The following is a 13,083-nucleotide window of genomic DNA, read 5'->3' as shown; positions in this document are numbered from 1 at the left end:
AAAACTAGTTGGTACCTGGAATGAGTTGGCAGAGAAAGTGATAGAGCAGGAACAAGAACAACATTTAAGAGGCATCAGGACAGGTACTTGAATGAACAAGGCATAGAGAGACATGGAATTAATGCAGGCAAATGGGATTTATATAATAAGCACGAAAGCTAGCATCGATATGCTGGGCTGAAGAGATTTTCTAAGCTGTACAATTCCATGACTTTAGATCGCAGGTTTGGGTTTTTTTCCCAGGCTGAGAATTTGCAATAATCTTGATAAGTTCCAAATGTATTATTTTTTTGTTGGATACTCAACACCCAGATTGGGATCTCTCAAACATGGCTTCACCAGTGTCAAAGAACATCTTGCAAAGTTCGGAGCCTTAGCACATATAATATCAAAAATAACTCAGCATCTAACAAAGTCAATATTTTGTTTAAAACTAAAGATAGAAATATTTTGTAAATGCTAATTTTATCCGTCACATAACAAGGTAAACAATATTTCCTTCAGTATTTAAGTACATAATCACTACCCAGCACTTTCTACCTGGAAAAGCAGATGTAAGAACCTGGGTTTAATCGATGCAAAGGCATAGAGCCAGGATTTAATTATCTGAAGCATGCAGGATGAAGTACCGTTACTTAAGTTGGAAGTGGCAGAGGGATGTAGTCTAACAATGTTTATAATGACAAAACATGAAACATGAAGCAATGAAAGGAAGTAAAGAAATTCTCCACTGTAAAAAAAAAAGATAGATATCAGTTGTAGGATTCACGGCTTCCACCTGTGGTTCTGCTTCACAGAGCAAGCAGGCAATCTTATCGTTCTCCAATTACAAAGTATGAAATATTTACAGTATATAAAGACTTCTAGGACATTGAATGACCGGAAGATAGGTAATTGATGCACACAGCTGTGTTGTGTCGGGATGGAACAGGTTTGATAACACACATTGAGCCAGATGGTACTGAACAATTCCATGGAGAACTGCCAGGTATATGCAGCGTTTTGGTGAATTTAGTCCTGACTTCCACACCTTGCTCATTGCAATTGCCCATTGGAGTCCATGGGTGGATCACAAAATATCATGATCTAAGAGACCAAATGTCCCTCACATCTGTCCCCGGGCTTTTTGCCAAAGATAGCCTGTGTATGTAATGCAATCCTAAAAGTGTAAAGGTCACCCATCTTGACTAGTTTATACAGACAAGCAATGCTTAAAGTGGGGAAGAAACTGCAATATTTTTAATTTCCAGGAGTTAATGTGTTGTTTTTTTTTGTCAACTGTAAACTAATAATGCAGATTGCCAGAAACTCTGACCTAAGCTTACACCCATAAAATCTGACAAATTTAAGGTCAACCAAAGGAATTCTTGTTTCGTTAATGACTCAGGAGAAAGCAAAGGACAATCATGGCCATATTGGGAACTCTTGGTTGACCCCTCTGCTCAACTGATTTATTCCAGAATTGTGACTTCCTCACATTGAAGACTCGCTGACTATCTTTAACTGGACTTTATCTTTCACTAAACGTTATTCCCTTTATCTTGTATCTATCTGTACACTGTGGACGGCTTGATTGTAATCATGTATAGTCTTTTCACTGACTGGATAACACACAAGAAAGCTTTTCACTGTACCTCAGTACACATGGCAATAATAAAATAGACTCATGCACTGCATCCATTTCTTCTTTTCTTGCCTTGCAGATGTTTACAACTGCCACCCTACCTTCAGAACTATCATCAAGAATCCAGTCCAGACAAATGGTTAAGTATTTGGTCCAGTACCAGCTTGTTACTAAAGTGATAGGATGTAGAGTGTCAAGTTAAAACACCAGTAAAGGCACAATTTTTTTCATTTGTGCTACTGCCACAGAAATAGTAAATACAGGGAAGGTTTATGACAATAGATCTATGGTATAATCAAAACAAGTCAAATCAGCAGTAACTATTTATTTACCAGCTCTGGAATCTTACAGACATTTATGGCATAGAAAGCTGGTGTACAGGCACTGAGGAATTCCTGTGCAAAAATTGTAATTAAGGTTACTCCGCATCAATTCATGTTTAGCAGGAACGGGAGATGCTGGTTTATACCAAAGATAGACAAAATGCTGGAGAAACTCAGTGGGTCAGGCAGTACCTCTGGAGAAAAGGACTAGCTGACATTTCAGGTCTTAAGAAAGGTTTCCGAAACGAAACAACACCCATTTCTTTTCTCCAGAGATGCTGCCTGACCCGTTGAGTTACTCCAGTATTTTGGGTCTATCTATAGTAAGATTTGACGGGATAGTATTCAAACAGCTTTCCACTGAATCTAGTTGCACGTGACAATAATAAACCTATACTAACAAATATATAGAGTTATCAAGTACAAGCTCTGAAATAAATGTATTACTATTAAACTGATGGATCAGAATAGAAATTCTACGCGAGTGAGTTAAAAGTTGAGTGAAGAAGGTTTGCGACTCGAAACGTCGCCTCTCCAAGTTCAGGGATGGTTCTCTGGATGCTTTCAAGAGAGAGCTGGACAGAGCTCTTAAAGGTAGCGGAGTCAAGGGATATGGGGAGAAGGCAGAAACGCAGTGCTGATTGTGGATGATCAGCCATGATCACATTGAATGGCGGTGCTGGCTCGAAGGGCCGAATGGCCTACTCCTGCACCTATTGTCTATTGTCTTCCGTCTTCCCTCAGAAGAACAAGGTGCCAATGCAAGAAAGAATTGCAGATGCTGGTTTAAATCGAAGGTAGACACAAAATGCTGGAGTAACTCAGCGGGACAGGTGGCATCTCCCGCTGCCTGTCCCACTGAGTTACTCCAGCATTTTGTGTCTGCCAATCAATGATGTTTGGGTTAGTGTGACTGAACTCAATATCTTGTCCTCGCCTATACCTGTGTTCACACAGGATAGCCTTCAGCAACAAAGAGTGTCCAAGTGTATCGAGAACTACAGTATATAGGTTCAAGGTGAAAGAGGCAAGATGTAATAGGAACCAGAGGGCCAACTTCAGGTTGGCACTGGGGGGGGAATGAACTTTCAGACAAAGGTGTGGCAGGTATTATAACAATATTTAAAATAAATTTGCACTAGTAAGATTTAGAGGGCCAAACGCAAGGGACTAGCTAAGATGGACGTATTAGTCAACATAGACATGTAGGCCTTGGCTCCTGATTCCATGATGTATGTCTCTGATAAAGCAAGCCTGAGATGCCATATGACATTGCCCTCCTAACTTTTGTCAATCCTGTTCTCATACTTCTTCATTCACTATCCAATCACGAGTAGCTAACCTGGTAACAATTTATCTTTCAACCACCAGTCTAAAATTGGTTTCTGCCCAAGGGCAATTTTTCACACTCTCTGTTCTAAACCCGTCACTTATAATGGTGGCACATTCTTGACCAAAGATTATTAGTCTGTTATGATCAACCATCATGTATTAATATGTAAAATGCTCTTTGCAAGAATTAAAGATACAACATAAGAGAACTTTTGAATCAGCCATGCAAGTACTACAAAGATAATGGAAAATATTATCAAAACTTATGTTTAGTAAATTGACCATTAGTGCACAGATCATCAAAAGGTGATATCCGGGATGTTTCTGTGCCATTTGATTAATTCATATTGACATTATTCATTGATAGGCTCACATGGAGAAGACTTATTTGAAATTGTTCCAGCAGTAAACATTCATGCTCAGAGCCACAGAACATTGTACAGTGCTGGATATAGGCCAGTGAAAGAGTTGGCCTCGGGCTATGACTACACTTAGTGAAACATACTACTGGAGTAAAGCTCATTGGAAGTGACCCATTTTATCAAGACAAAGCTCCTTTGTGTTTGCAACCTCTTTAGTTGGAACCATTACCAAGTTACTGGAGAGTAAATGTACCCTCTGTACCTATTCCAATGCAGCATCGATAACCATTAACGTAATGCGAGATGCTCGCTGCAGGGAACTGACCCAATGTGCACCATAAATTCACCCTACACATTAGTTCAGTTGTGGCATCCTTAATCAGATGAATGAGCCAGAAAACAACTTGCATTTATATTGTGTAGAAAGGAACTGCAGATGCTGATTTATACCGGAGATAGACACAAATTGCTGGAGCAACTCAGCGGGTCAGGCAGCATCTCGAGGGTAAAGGAACAGGTAAATTTGGGTCATAATCCTTCTTCTGACTGAAAGTCGGGTGGGGTGGGGGGGGGGAATTCATAAATCTGGGTCGGATGCTGACCCTTTCACATAGTAAAATGAACCAAGCCATTTCACAAAACCATAAATATGTGGTATGAAAGTAAATAAAAGGCTTACAGGGAGAAGGCTTTCCCTTTTAGTTAGTCAATGAGCTGAGTTTTGAAGAACGACTTTAATGGGGAAGAGTTATAGTGAGGTTGAGGGAAAGAATTCCTGAGCTCTAGATATGGCCTGAATCCAAACGGGTTTGCAATTAAAATCAGAGTGTCAAGGTTGGGGGCTGCAGAATGATGCAGAGTTTACCACATTCAATCTAGCACCTATGTTGAATTCATCAAACCCAGTAAGATAATTGAAGGGTGGAGAAACACCTCTTTTTTTGGATTCCTACACCGATTTCTATTTTGCCATGATTTCCTCAAGTAAATATTGGGCATGAGCTGATTTAATCAAAAAAAAGTTCAAATAAGGCTTACTGATGAGGGAGTATGCATTTGAGATTGGCACTCGAGTGTGCTCAAATCATATATCATTGTGAATCTAAGTTAAAAAAAAAGTATACAAAACTCTTTAAGAGTTGAAGATTTTTTGCTGTCAACTTAAAATCTTGTCTCCCGACTTCCCCCTACAGAGACATGCCTGCTCAGGAATTTGAAGTTGTCGATTCTCCATCACCGACCCAACATTTGTGGATCCTCAGCCTTTATTTTCTGGTCAACATTTACCTCCTTGGTCTTGCTGACATTGCAAGGTTGTTGTTCTGGCACCATTCAATCAGACGATCGATCGATCAATCTCATTCCTATACTCTGACTCATTACCCGTAACTCATCCAACAATGGAGGCGTCGTCAACAGATTTCAAGATGGAGGTGGAACTGTGCCCGGCTACACTGTCATGAGTATAAAGTGAGGGGAGCAGCGGGCTGAGCACACATCCTTGAGGTGCTCCAATGCTGATGGTTATGAATGAAGAGGTGCCAATTTGTTGCCAATTTGTTCTGATTGTGGTCTGTTGATGAGGAAGTCGAGGATCTAGTTGCAAAGGTCTGAAGGAGCGGTGGAGATCTTTCTGGTGCCTAGGCCAACACATATGATTCCTACACAACATTACAACGGGGTGGAAGATTGCAACTTTTACGTGGTCCGCCCTGTTTCAACTAATGCAATCAACTTGACGTGCACAAACGGAAGATCAAATAGAACAAGTTGCCCAACAACTTTAGGCTGTGGACGCCACACGAAAGAAGACAACATTACAACAATAGATGTTCTGGTCACTGTCATTGTCACTATGCTGTCCACAAAATGGACACCGTCTCATACAGTATTTGGTGACAATTACTACCTATCAAAAATTAGTTAACTGCCACCAAAGCATTTCCAAATCACTTGAAATGCACAATAATGGTGCAAGATTTTGTTTCAGTGCTGAGATCTTGAAGTTCTTGTTTGAATCATATAACAAAAGGAAGGATAAGATGAATTGAATAGTCTCCAAATGGGTCTTTGTAATCCATATAAAATAGCTCTGGCAACCAACAGCTCTGGCAGGCCATCAGTGTTCATATTTATTAAGAAGGGTGGAGTTCACCTAGATGTGTGATACAACAGATATGATGAGTGGGCACTGCCATCTTCCCATCATGGGGAGGTTGAACAATTGAGAAGAGGCTGATGGTATTGCGGTATGAGTTTGTTTCATGCACACGTACTGTATTGGACGAGTTGCGCTCCCAACCTGTTCATAGTTTGCTCACATTTCCACTATTTCACTCTCCATGTGCACTGCTGACATTCATAGCTCCCTAACCTTACAAAAAAGAGCAATATATTTGAGCGGCACAGCTGATGGAGCTGCTGCCTGGAGACCCGGCTTCACTCCTGACCCCTGGGTACTGTCTGTGTGAAGTTTACAGATGTGACCACATAGGCTTCCTTCGGATGCTCCGGTTTCCTCCCACATCTCAAAGGCGTGCAGGTGTGTAGGTTAATTGGCCACTGTCAATTGCCCCTGGCCTGTAGGAAGTGGATAAGAAAGTGGGATGACATAGAACTAGTGTGAACGGGTGATCGATGGTCGGTGTAGACTCGGTAGGCCAAAGGGCCTGTTCCCATGCTGTATCTCTAGACTAAATTGATTTTGTGGTGTGGTGTGGTGGAAGGTGAAGAAATAAAATGAAAACATGATCCCTGTGTGATTGAAGTCACACTTCAGAGTTAAGTTGTGCAATGTGGGCCAGATGGAGATAGCCAAGAGATATATAATGTGATGCTGCTTCTCTTGAGATGTTCTTCCAGGATAGTTTTACCAGTCTGCAGCAGGTAGCTTGCCTTTGATTTCAGTCACAGAGGTATCGCTTATATAAAAAAAGCAAGAAAAATGTATTCACCGTTATGGTGTCAAAAAAAAATGAGACCGCACGGAACCTTCCTAACGTCATCTCTAAACCTCCACTATGGAGGATAGGGAAAAGTTACTGGACCAACATAGAGAAGATTGGTGTACTGATCTAAGGATGCAGTTGAATCCCACTACAACAAGCGGAGGTCCTTTACATTTAATTAATCAAATACATCTGGATTTAGTGTCTAGTCATAATAAATCTACTGGATTGTTTGCTGAAACAAATGATGGTTCCCGACTGAAAAAAATCACCCATCCATTCCCTTCACAGATGCTACCTGAGCTGCTGAGTTCCTCTAGCACTTTGCATTTTTCCCTCAAGATTTTAGCATCTGCAGTTCCTTGTGTCTACATTTCCTTTAACATCTTTCGAGAAAGGAGACCTGCCCTCCTTTACAAGTCTCACTAAGTGCCTTTAGGTCCGGAAATGTGATTTACTTTGAACTAAATTTCAGTTTAATCTACACGAAATTGTCTGGCAAGCCACTCAATTCGAGGCCAATTAGTGGCGGAGACCCAGTGCTAGTGTGTTGCTGAGGTTCACATCTCTTGAACAATTGAACAGCGCAAATGTTTACAATCCCTCAGTGGCTCATGGCTTAACATCTTTTCCAGGGATATTAAGACAAACAATGAAGATGTGTAGGAAGGAATTGCAGATGCTGGTTTACACCGAAGATAGACGCAAAAAGCTGGAGTAACTCAGCGGATCAGGTATCATCTCTGGAGAAAAGGAATAGGTGACGTTTCAGGTCAAGAACCTTCTTTGGACTGAGAGTCAGGGGAGAGGGAAATGAGTGATATTGAAAGGTACGAAGAACAAATGAATGAAAGCTCTGATGTTCCCAGATGTTCAAACACATCTGCAGCTTGCTATTGTGGAAATGTTCCTGAAGGGAACAGCTCCACAAAACCATAATGGAATCAATTCCTTGTTTCTACAAGCTAGAATGCTACATACAGTTCTTGTTCCAACACTTTGTTTAAGAAGCAACTGCCGATGCTAGAAAATCGAAGGTAGACAAAAGTGCTGGAGAAACTCTATGGAGCGAAGGAAATAGGCAACGTTTCAGGCCGAAACCCTTCTTCAAACCCTTCTTCAAGGGTTTCGGCCCAAAACGTTGCCTATTTCCTTCGCTCCATAGATGCTGCTGCACCCGCTGAGTTTCTCCAGCACTTTTGTCTATCTTATTACAACACTACTGGAAGAATATTAATTCACTAGAGAGGGGTTAGAAGATCTACATGTTGCCAAATTGGAGAAAACAGGTTATGAGGAAAGAATGCATGGCTGAGATTGTTTCCTTTAGAACAAAGGAGAAGGACAGAGATTTAAATCATGTATATAAAACTGCGAGCCAAGACTGTCTGCAGAGGGAGATCCTATTTTCCATAAAAGTAAGGTAAAGAACTTTGAATAAATAGGGTTAGGGTGATTGGTAAACTGTGATGAGCTGAAAGGAAAATCTTTCATTTAAAGCAGCAAAGCTGGTCGAGGTACTGCCTCAAGCGCCAGAGACCCAGGTTCGATCCTGACCTAGGGCACTGCCAGTTGGCTTTCCTCCGGGTGCTCCGGTTTTCTCCCACATCCCAAAGACGTGCGGGTTTGTACGTTAGTTGGCCTCTGTAAATTCCCCCCTAGTGTGTAGGGTTAGGATAATAAAGTGGGATAACATTGATGAAGTGTCGACTGGTGATTGGTGGTCAGCATGGAATCAGTGGGCCAAAGGGCCTGTTCCCATGCTGTATCTTTCAATCTGGACTTCAGAGTAGGAGGTGCATGAAAGGTGGTGGAGATGGAAACCACATCACATTTAAAAACATCTATGCAAGGACTAGTGGTGATGTGGTATTCACCAAGAGCTACAAATGGAATTAGTCTAAATATATTAGTGGCTCTTTCTGTGCTATAAATTCCTTTGATCCTTAATCATTAACTGGCTGTTTGTAGTTTATGGGTTCTCGTTGTTTAAAAAGTAACAAATAAATTAACTGTCACGTTAAGGCATAATAGGAATCGTGTTTTTACTGAAGCCAAAGCAATCAGTGGTGTTTCCTTCATCATTGTTACTTTTTTGCTTATCTTTCATTCATTGTTCTTTATCTCTCTACATCGTCCTCTATATCCCTCGTTTCCATTTCCCCTGACTAGTCTGAAGAAGGGTCTCGACACGAAACGTCACCCATTCCTTCTCTCCGGAGATGCTGCGTGTCCCACTGAGTTACTCCAGCTTTTTGCGTCGATAATCAGTGGTGAATATGTTCTATCTCAACGGGGCACAGTGGTTAGGTTTTACGGTAAAGGATGAAAATACTGCCTCAGAGAAGTTCAAGTTCAAGTGAGTTTATTGTCATGTATCCCTGATAGGACAATGGAATTCTTGCTTTGCTTCAGCACACAGCACATAGTAGGTATTTACTACAAAACAGATCAGTGTGTCCATATACTATTATATAAATATATACACACGTGAATAAATAAACAGATGTATTCTGAAGACGCTTATAGACTCTTCTTTCCCGCACCTCAGTCAAGCGCCGCCTTCTTCGAGTTTTACCGGTGTATTTTAGCAATGAATGACAGCCCCGCAATCACACATAGACCCAGAGCTGGGTGATAGCATTTCCCCCATCCGTTTTCTACCCTGAGATACTGAGCCGAGCCGTGAAAACTGCACTCTTTGGGGAGGAAAGAATTCCACGAGTGTGGATTATATGGGACCACGGTTGTATAACAAACAACCGTCTTTATGACGATTCAGTCCTTACTCTTCTTAAAACGCACCCGCTTTCCTCCAGTGATCATATCAATGCATTGAATGCAAAAATCGATTAAAATAATGCACATTACCAAAGAGTGCCACACACCAGCAAAACCCCAAGAGCCAAACACTAAATGATTCGCATAAAAACACCGAGATTAATTGTTTTGCATTGCCCCCCAAACTCCCACAGATGGACCGGGGATAATATACCTCCCTGGTCCAGTAGATAAATCAGATAATGCACCTGAAATTACTGTCTGAAAGTGAGCAAGACAGTCCCCAGCCGGGAAAAAAAATCCTTTGCAATGAACTTGGTCGCATCGTTCTTAAATGTTCTTTTGGCTTTTAAGCTGCTACTTACGTTTTGGCGAAATTGACATATTCCGCAAGTGCTGAGACTTGAATTCCCACCGAGCGAATTTTGCAACATATACAGTGGATACAATTCGGGGCCCTCCTGAAACTGTCAGTGGGGCGTGCTCCATGCTGTCAACAAAGGACAGCCAAGAGGAGGCGCCTTTCAATTCCGATTGATTGCAGGGAAGACCAATCGTCGCAGTCAGTGCAATGATTGCCAGAAGGAGATGTGGTCCAATGATGGATGAAGCAGGCGGGCATTTGGTGGCTTTGAGAAAAACACACCCATTTGCCAAGTTTAAGTGTAGGAAGGAACTACAGATGCTGGTTTACACCCAAGATAGACACAAAAAGCCGGAGTAACTCAGTGGGACTGGCAGCATCTCAGGAGAGTAGGAATGGGAGATACTTCGTGTCAAGACCCTTCTTCTGACTATGTCACCCATTCCTTTTCTGTGTTTCTTCAGCATTTTTTGTCTACGCCTAGTTTAAATGTTGGCTGAATTAATCAGCTGATCAGCACCTCGCCCTCATAACCGTTCCCCAGCAAGACACTACAATCTCCAAATAGTTTCCGAACTATATAGACTTGGGGACATTATTTTTGACTGCGCTACTATTGTCTATTTGTTTGTCTTTTTTCAATATATTCTGAACTTTCTTTTTGGTTATTATCCATTTTAAGATATGTTTACATATCTGTTGTGCTGCTGCAAGTAAGAATTTTACTCTAATCTTTGTTACTGCACACTGGTTAGAGCTGATCCCTCACAGCACCAGACACACAAGGTCAGTCTTGAGCTTAGGCGCTGCCTGTATAGAGTTTGCCTGATCTCCCTGTGACCGGATCGGTGTCATAGAATCATTCAGCATACAAACAGGCCCTGTGGCCCAACATGGTCATGCCGCCCAAGGTAGCTTCATGAACTAGTCTCATTTGTCTGCATTTGGCCCATATCCCTCTGAATCTTTCCTATTGATGACCCTGTCCAAATGTCGTTTAGACATTGTTCCTGTCCCATCCTCTACCATTTCCTTTGGCAGCTCGTTCCACATATCTAGCACGGTGCTAGTCCCACATTACAAAGATGTGACCATTGTTAGTTTAGTTTAGGTTAGTTTAGAGATACAGCATGGAAACAGGATCTGCGGCAACCAGCGATCACCCGTACACTACTTACATGGTTAACATGGTTAGCAACCGGGAGATCCAGCAGGTCTTGATGGACCGAGTGCAAGTGTTCAGCAAAATTGCCGCTGAGTCTATGCTTTGTCTTGCCGATGCACAGAAGCCCGATGGGATGCAGTAGATGAGGTTAGAGGAGGTGCATGTTACATTAACTTAGGTTTAGGTTTGTTATTGTCACGTACAGAGGTACCTGTACTTTGAAAAGCATTGTTTTGCATACTGTCCAATACTGTCAGGTAATACTATACATAAATACAATCAAACCAAACTCAAGTACCAAAAGTAGAGCTAAGGGAAAGATACAGAGTGCAGACTTGTAACAGTGTGGACCTGACTTTGTGCTGCACTAGTATCTGTCCATATTATTTATGCTCAAGTCTCTGGAGTGGGAATTGAATCCACAAATTATTTTCCCAAAGGCAAGGATGTTACCCAAGGGACCACATTAACCCATTAAGCTGTTATTACCTGTGCTAAATAAAGAATTTTATGGAGAGAGTTAACTAATGGTACATCAAACTCTATCCATTCCTGCTTTCATGTTCAATACATTTTGGAATGGTCTAGTAAAGCCTGGTGGGTGTGGACTTAACTTCAAAGCCATTGCAAATTATTGAGATAGTCTTTAAAACAGCAGTGTTCTCATGGGACTCAGAAGCTACAGGCGCAGAAGTGGGTGAGCATTTTTTATAATCTGTCCTTTGCTGGCGTTCCTGCCTCAGGGCCAGAGAGCGCAGTCAGCAAGAAGTCACCTGCATTTATTCTCCTGGAATTACATGGAAATCATCAGTAAAGCCCAGCATCAAAGCTGACATTTGGCTCAAATGATTGAAGAGATTCAAACATTAATGACATGTTCTCATAGCCAAACCGAAATGTCTGCGCCTCTGGCAATTATTAACGTCAAACTTTCCTAGGAGTGTATGTTTACTGCATTGATCGCAATTCAGGTGGAAATATTCACCTGCTAGTGATACAGCAAGGCTCAGGGTCGCATTTCTAGTTCAGGTTTAAGTTTAATATTGTCACATGTGCCAAGGTACAGTGATAAGGTTTGTTTTGCTTATCCAAAAAGATCAGATATACCATACATAGATACAATCACTTCAAACTCAAGTACAATAGATAGAGCAAAGGTGAAAATACAGTGTGTAGTACTCAACATTGTAATGCATCAATTCCTTAGACAAAGTCCAATGACTGTAGGGTAGTGAATCGAACAGTACCCTAGATTATGGAGAGACTGTTCAGAGGTCTGATAATTAACAGGAAGAAGCTGGTCCTGAGTCCTGAAGCTGTTCCTGAGTATTTTACAGATTATGTTTGCATTTCTGAAATATTCTTACTCTTTAACGTCACGATATGTTAGGTTAAAATTAAAGAGATCCTTTAATAACTTTTTTATGTGAAGACACGAGGCTGCAGATGATGGAATCTTGAGCAAAAACACAAAGTGCTGGAGGAACTCGGTGGGTCAGACTGCATTCGTGGAGGGAATGGACAGACAACGTTTGAGGTCGGGACCCTTCTTCACACTGATGGAGGAGGGGAGAAAGATGGGAAAGGGAGGTGCAGGCTGGTAAGTGATTGGACACAGGGCTCCAATCTGCATGTAAAGTCGTTTGTGTTTGATAGCTTGTTTGTGAATATGAGAAGGAAGAAGGTACAATTTCCTTTACTTTCCTTGTATTTACTGATTAGTATGAGAATGAGTGTTATTTTTATCCATTACCCCATTGTTTCCAGTACAAAACCAAAATAGAAAATGCAGAAAATCTTCTGCAGCACAGGCAACATAAATAGTCAATATTTCAAGTTAATTACCTCAAAAAGATCTTTTCTGCTTTTATTTCAGATTCCCAACATCTCCAGAATCTAGTTTTTGACTTGGTCTCACTTCCACAGCTCTATGATCTTTGCTTAAGACCACCTGGCTGATGTTGGGAGATGACGGCCGGCAGTGGGCGCTGGCGGTCACCTGGGGATGAGGCGAGACAAGGCGCTGAGCCGCGGCTCTGACCTCCGGACACGCGGTGGCGCTGTGATCCCCCCCGCTCCGCTCCGCCCCGCCCCACCGGAGAGGGAGGGGCCCCGCCCACCACTGACGTACACACGTCGTGTCACGTTGAGGGCCGGCGTGGAGCGTCCTGACCAATGGGGAGC

General features: G+C 41.9%; 1 protein-coding gene across 1 annotated transcript in view; it reads right to left on the bottom strand.

Annotated features, from left to right (window-relative positions):
• The window catches only part of LOC129712757 (kelch-like protein 25), a 30,668-nt gene extending 20,314 nt beyond the window's left edge, over window positions 1-10,354 (bottom strand). Inside the window, exon 1 of the mRNA XM_055661464.1 lies at window positions 9,736-10,354. The gene's annotated coding sequence lies outside the window, so the exon portion shown is untranslated. The remainder of the gene's footprint in view (window positions 1-9,735) is intronic.
• Between the last annotated feature and the right edge of the window lie 2,729 nt (window positions 10,355-13,083).

The sequence above is a fragment of the Leucoraja erinacea genome, chromosome 33 (genome assembly GCF_028641065.1).
Source record: "Leucoraja erinacea ecotype New England chromosome 33, Leri_hhj_1, whole genome shotgun sequence".
Classification (NCBI taxonomy): Eukaryota; Metazoa; Chordata; class Chondrichthyes; order Rajiformes; family Rajidae; genus Leucoraja; species Leucoraja erinaceus.
The sequence above is the reverse complement of the archived record's forward strand: the minus strand, read 5'-3'. Positions and strand labels throughout refer to the sequence as shown.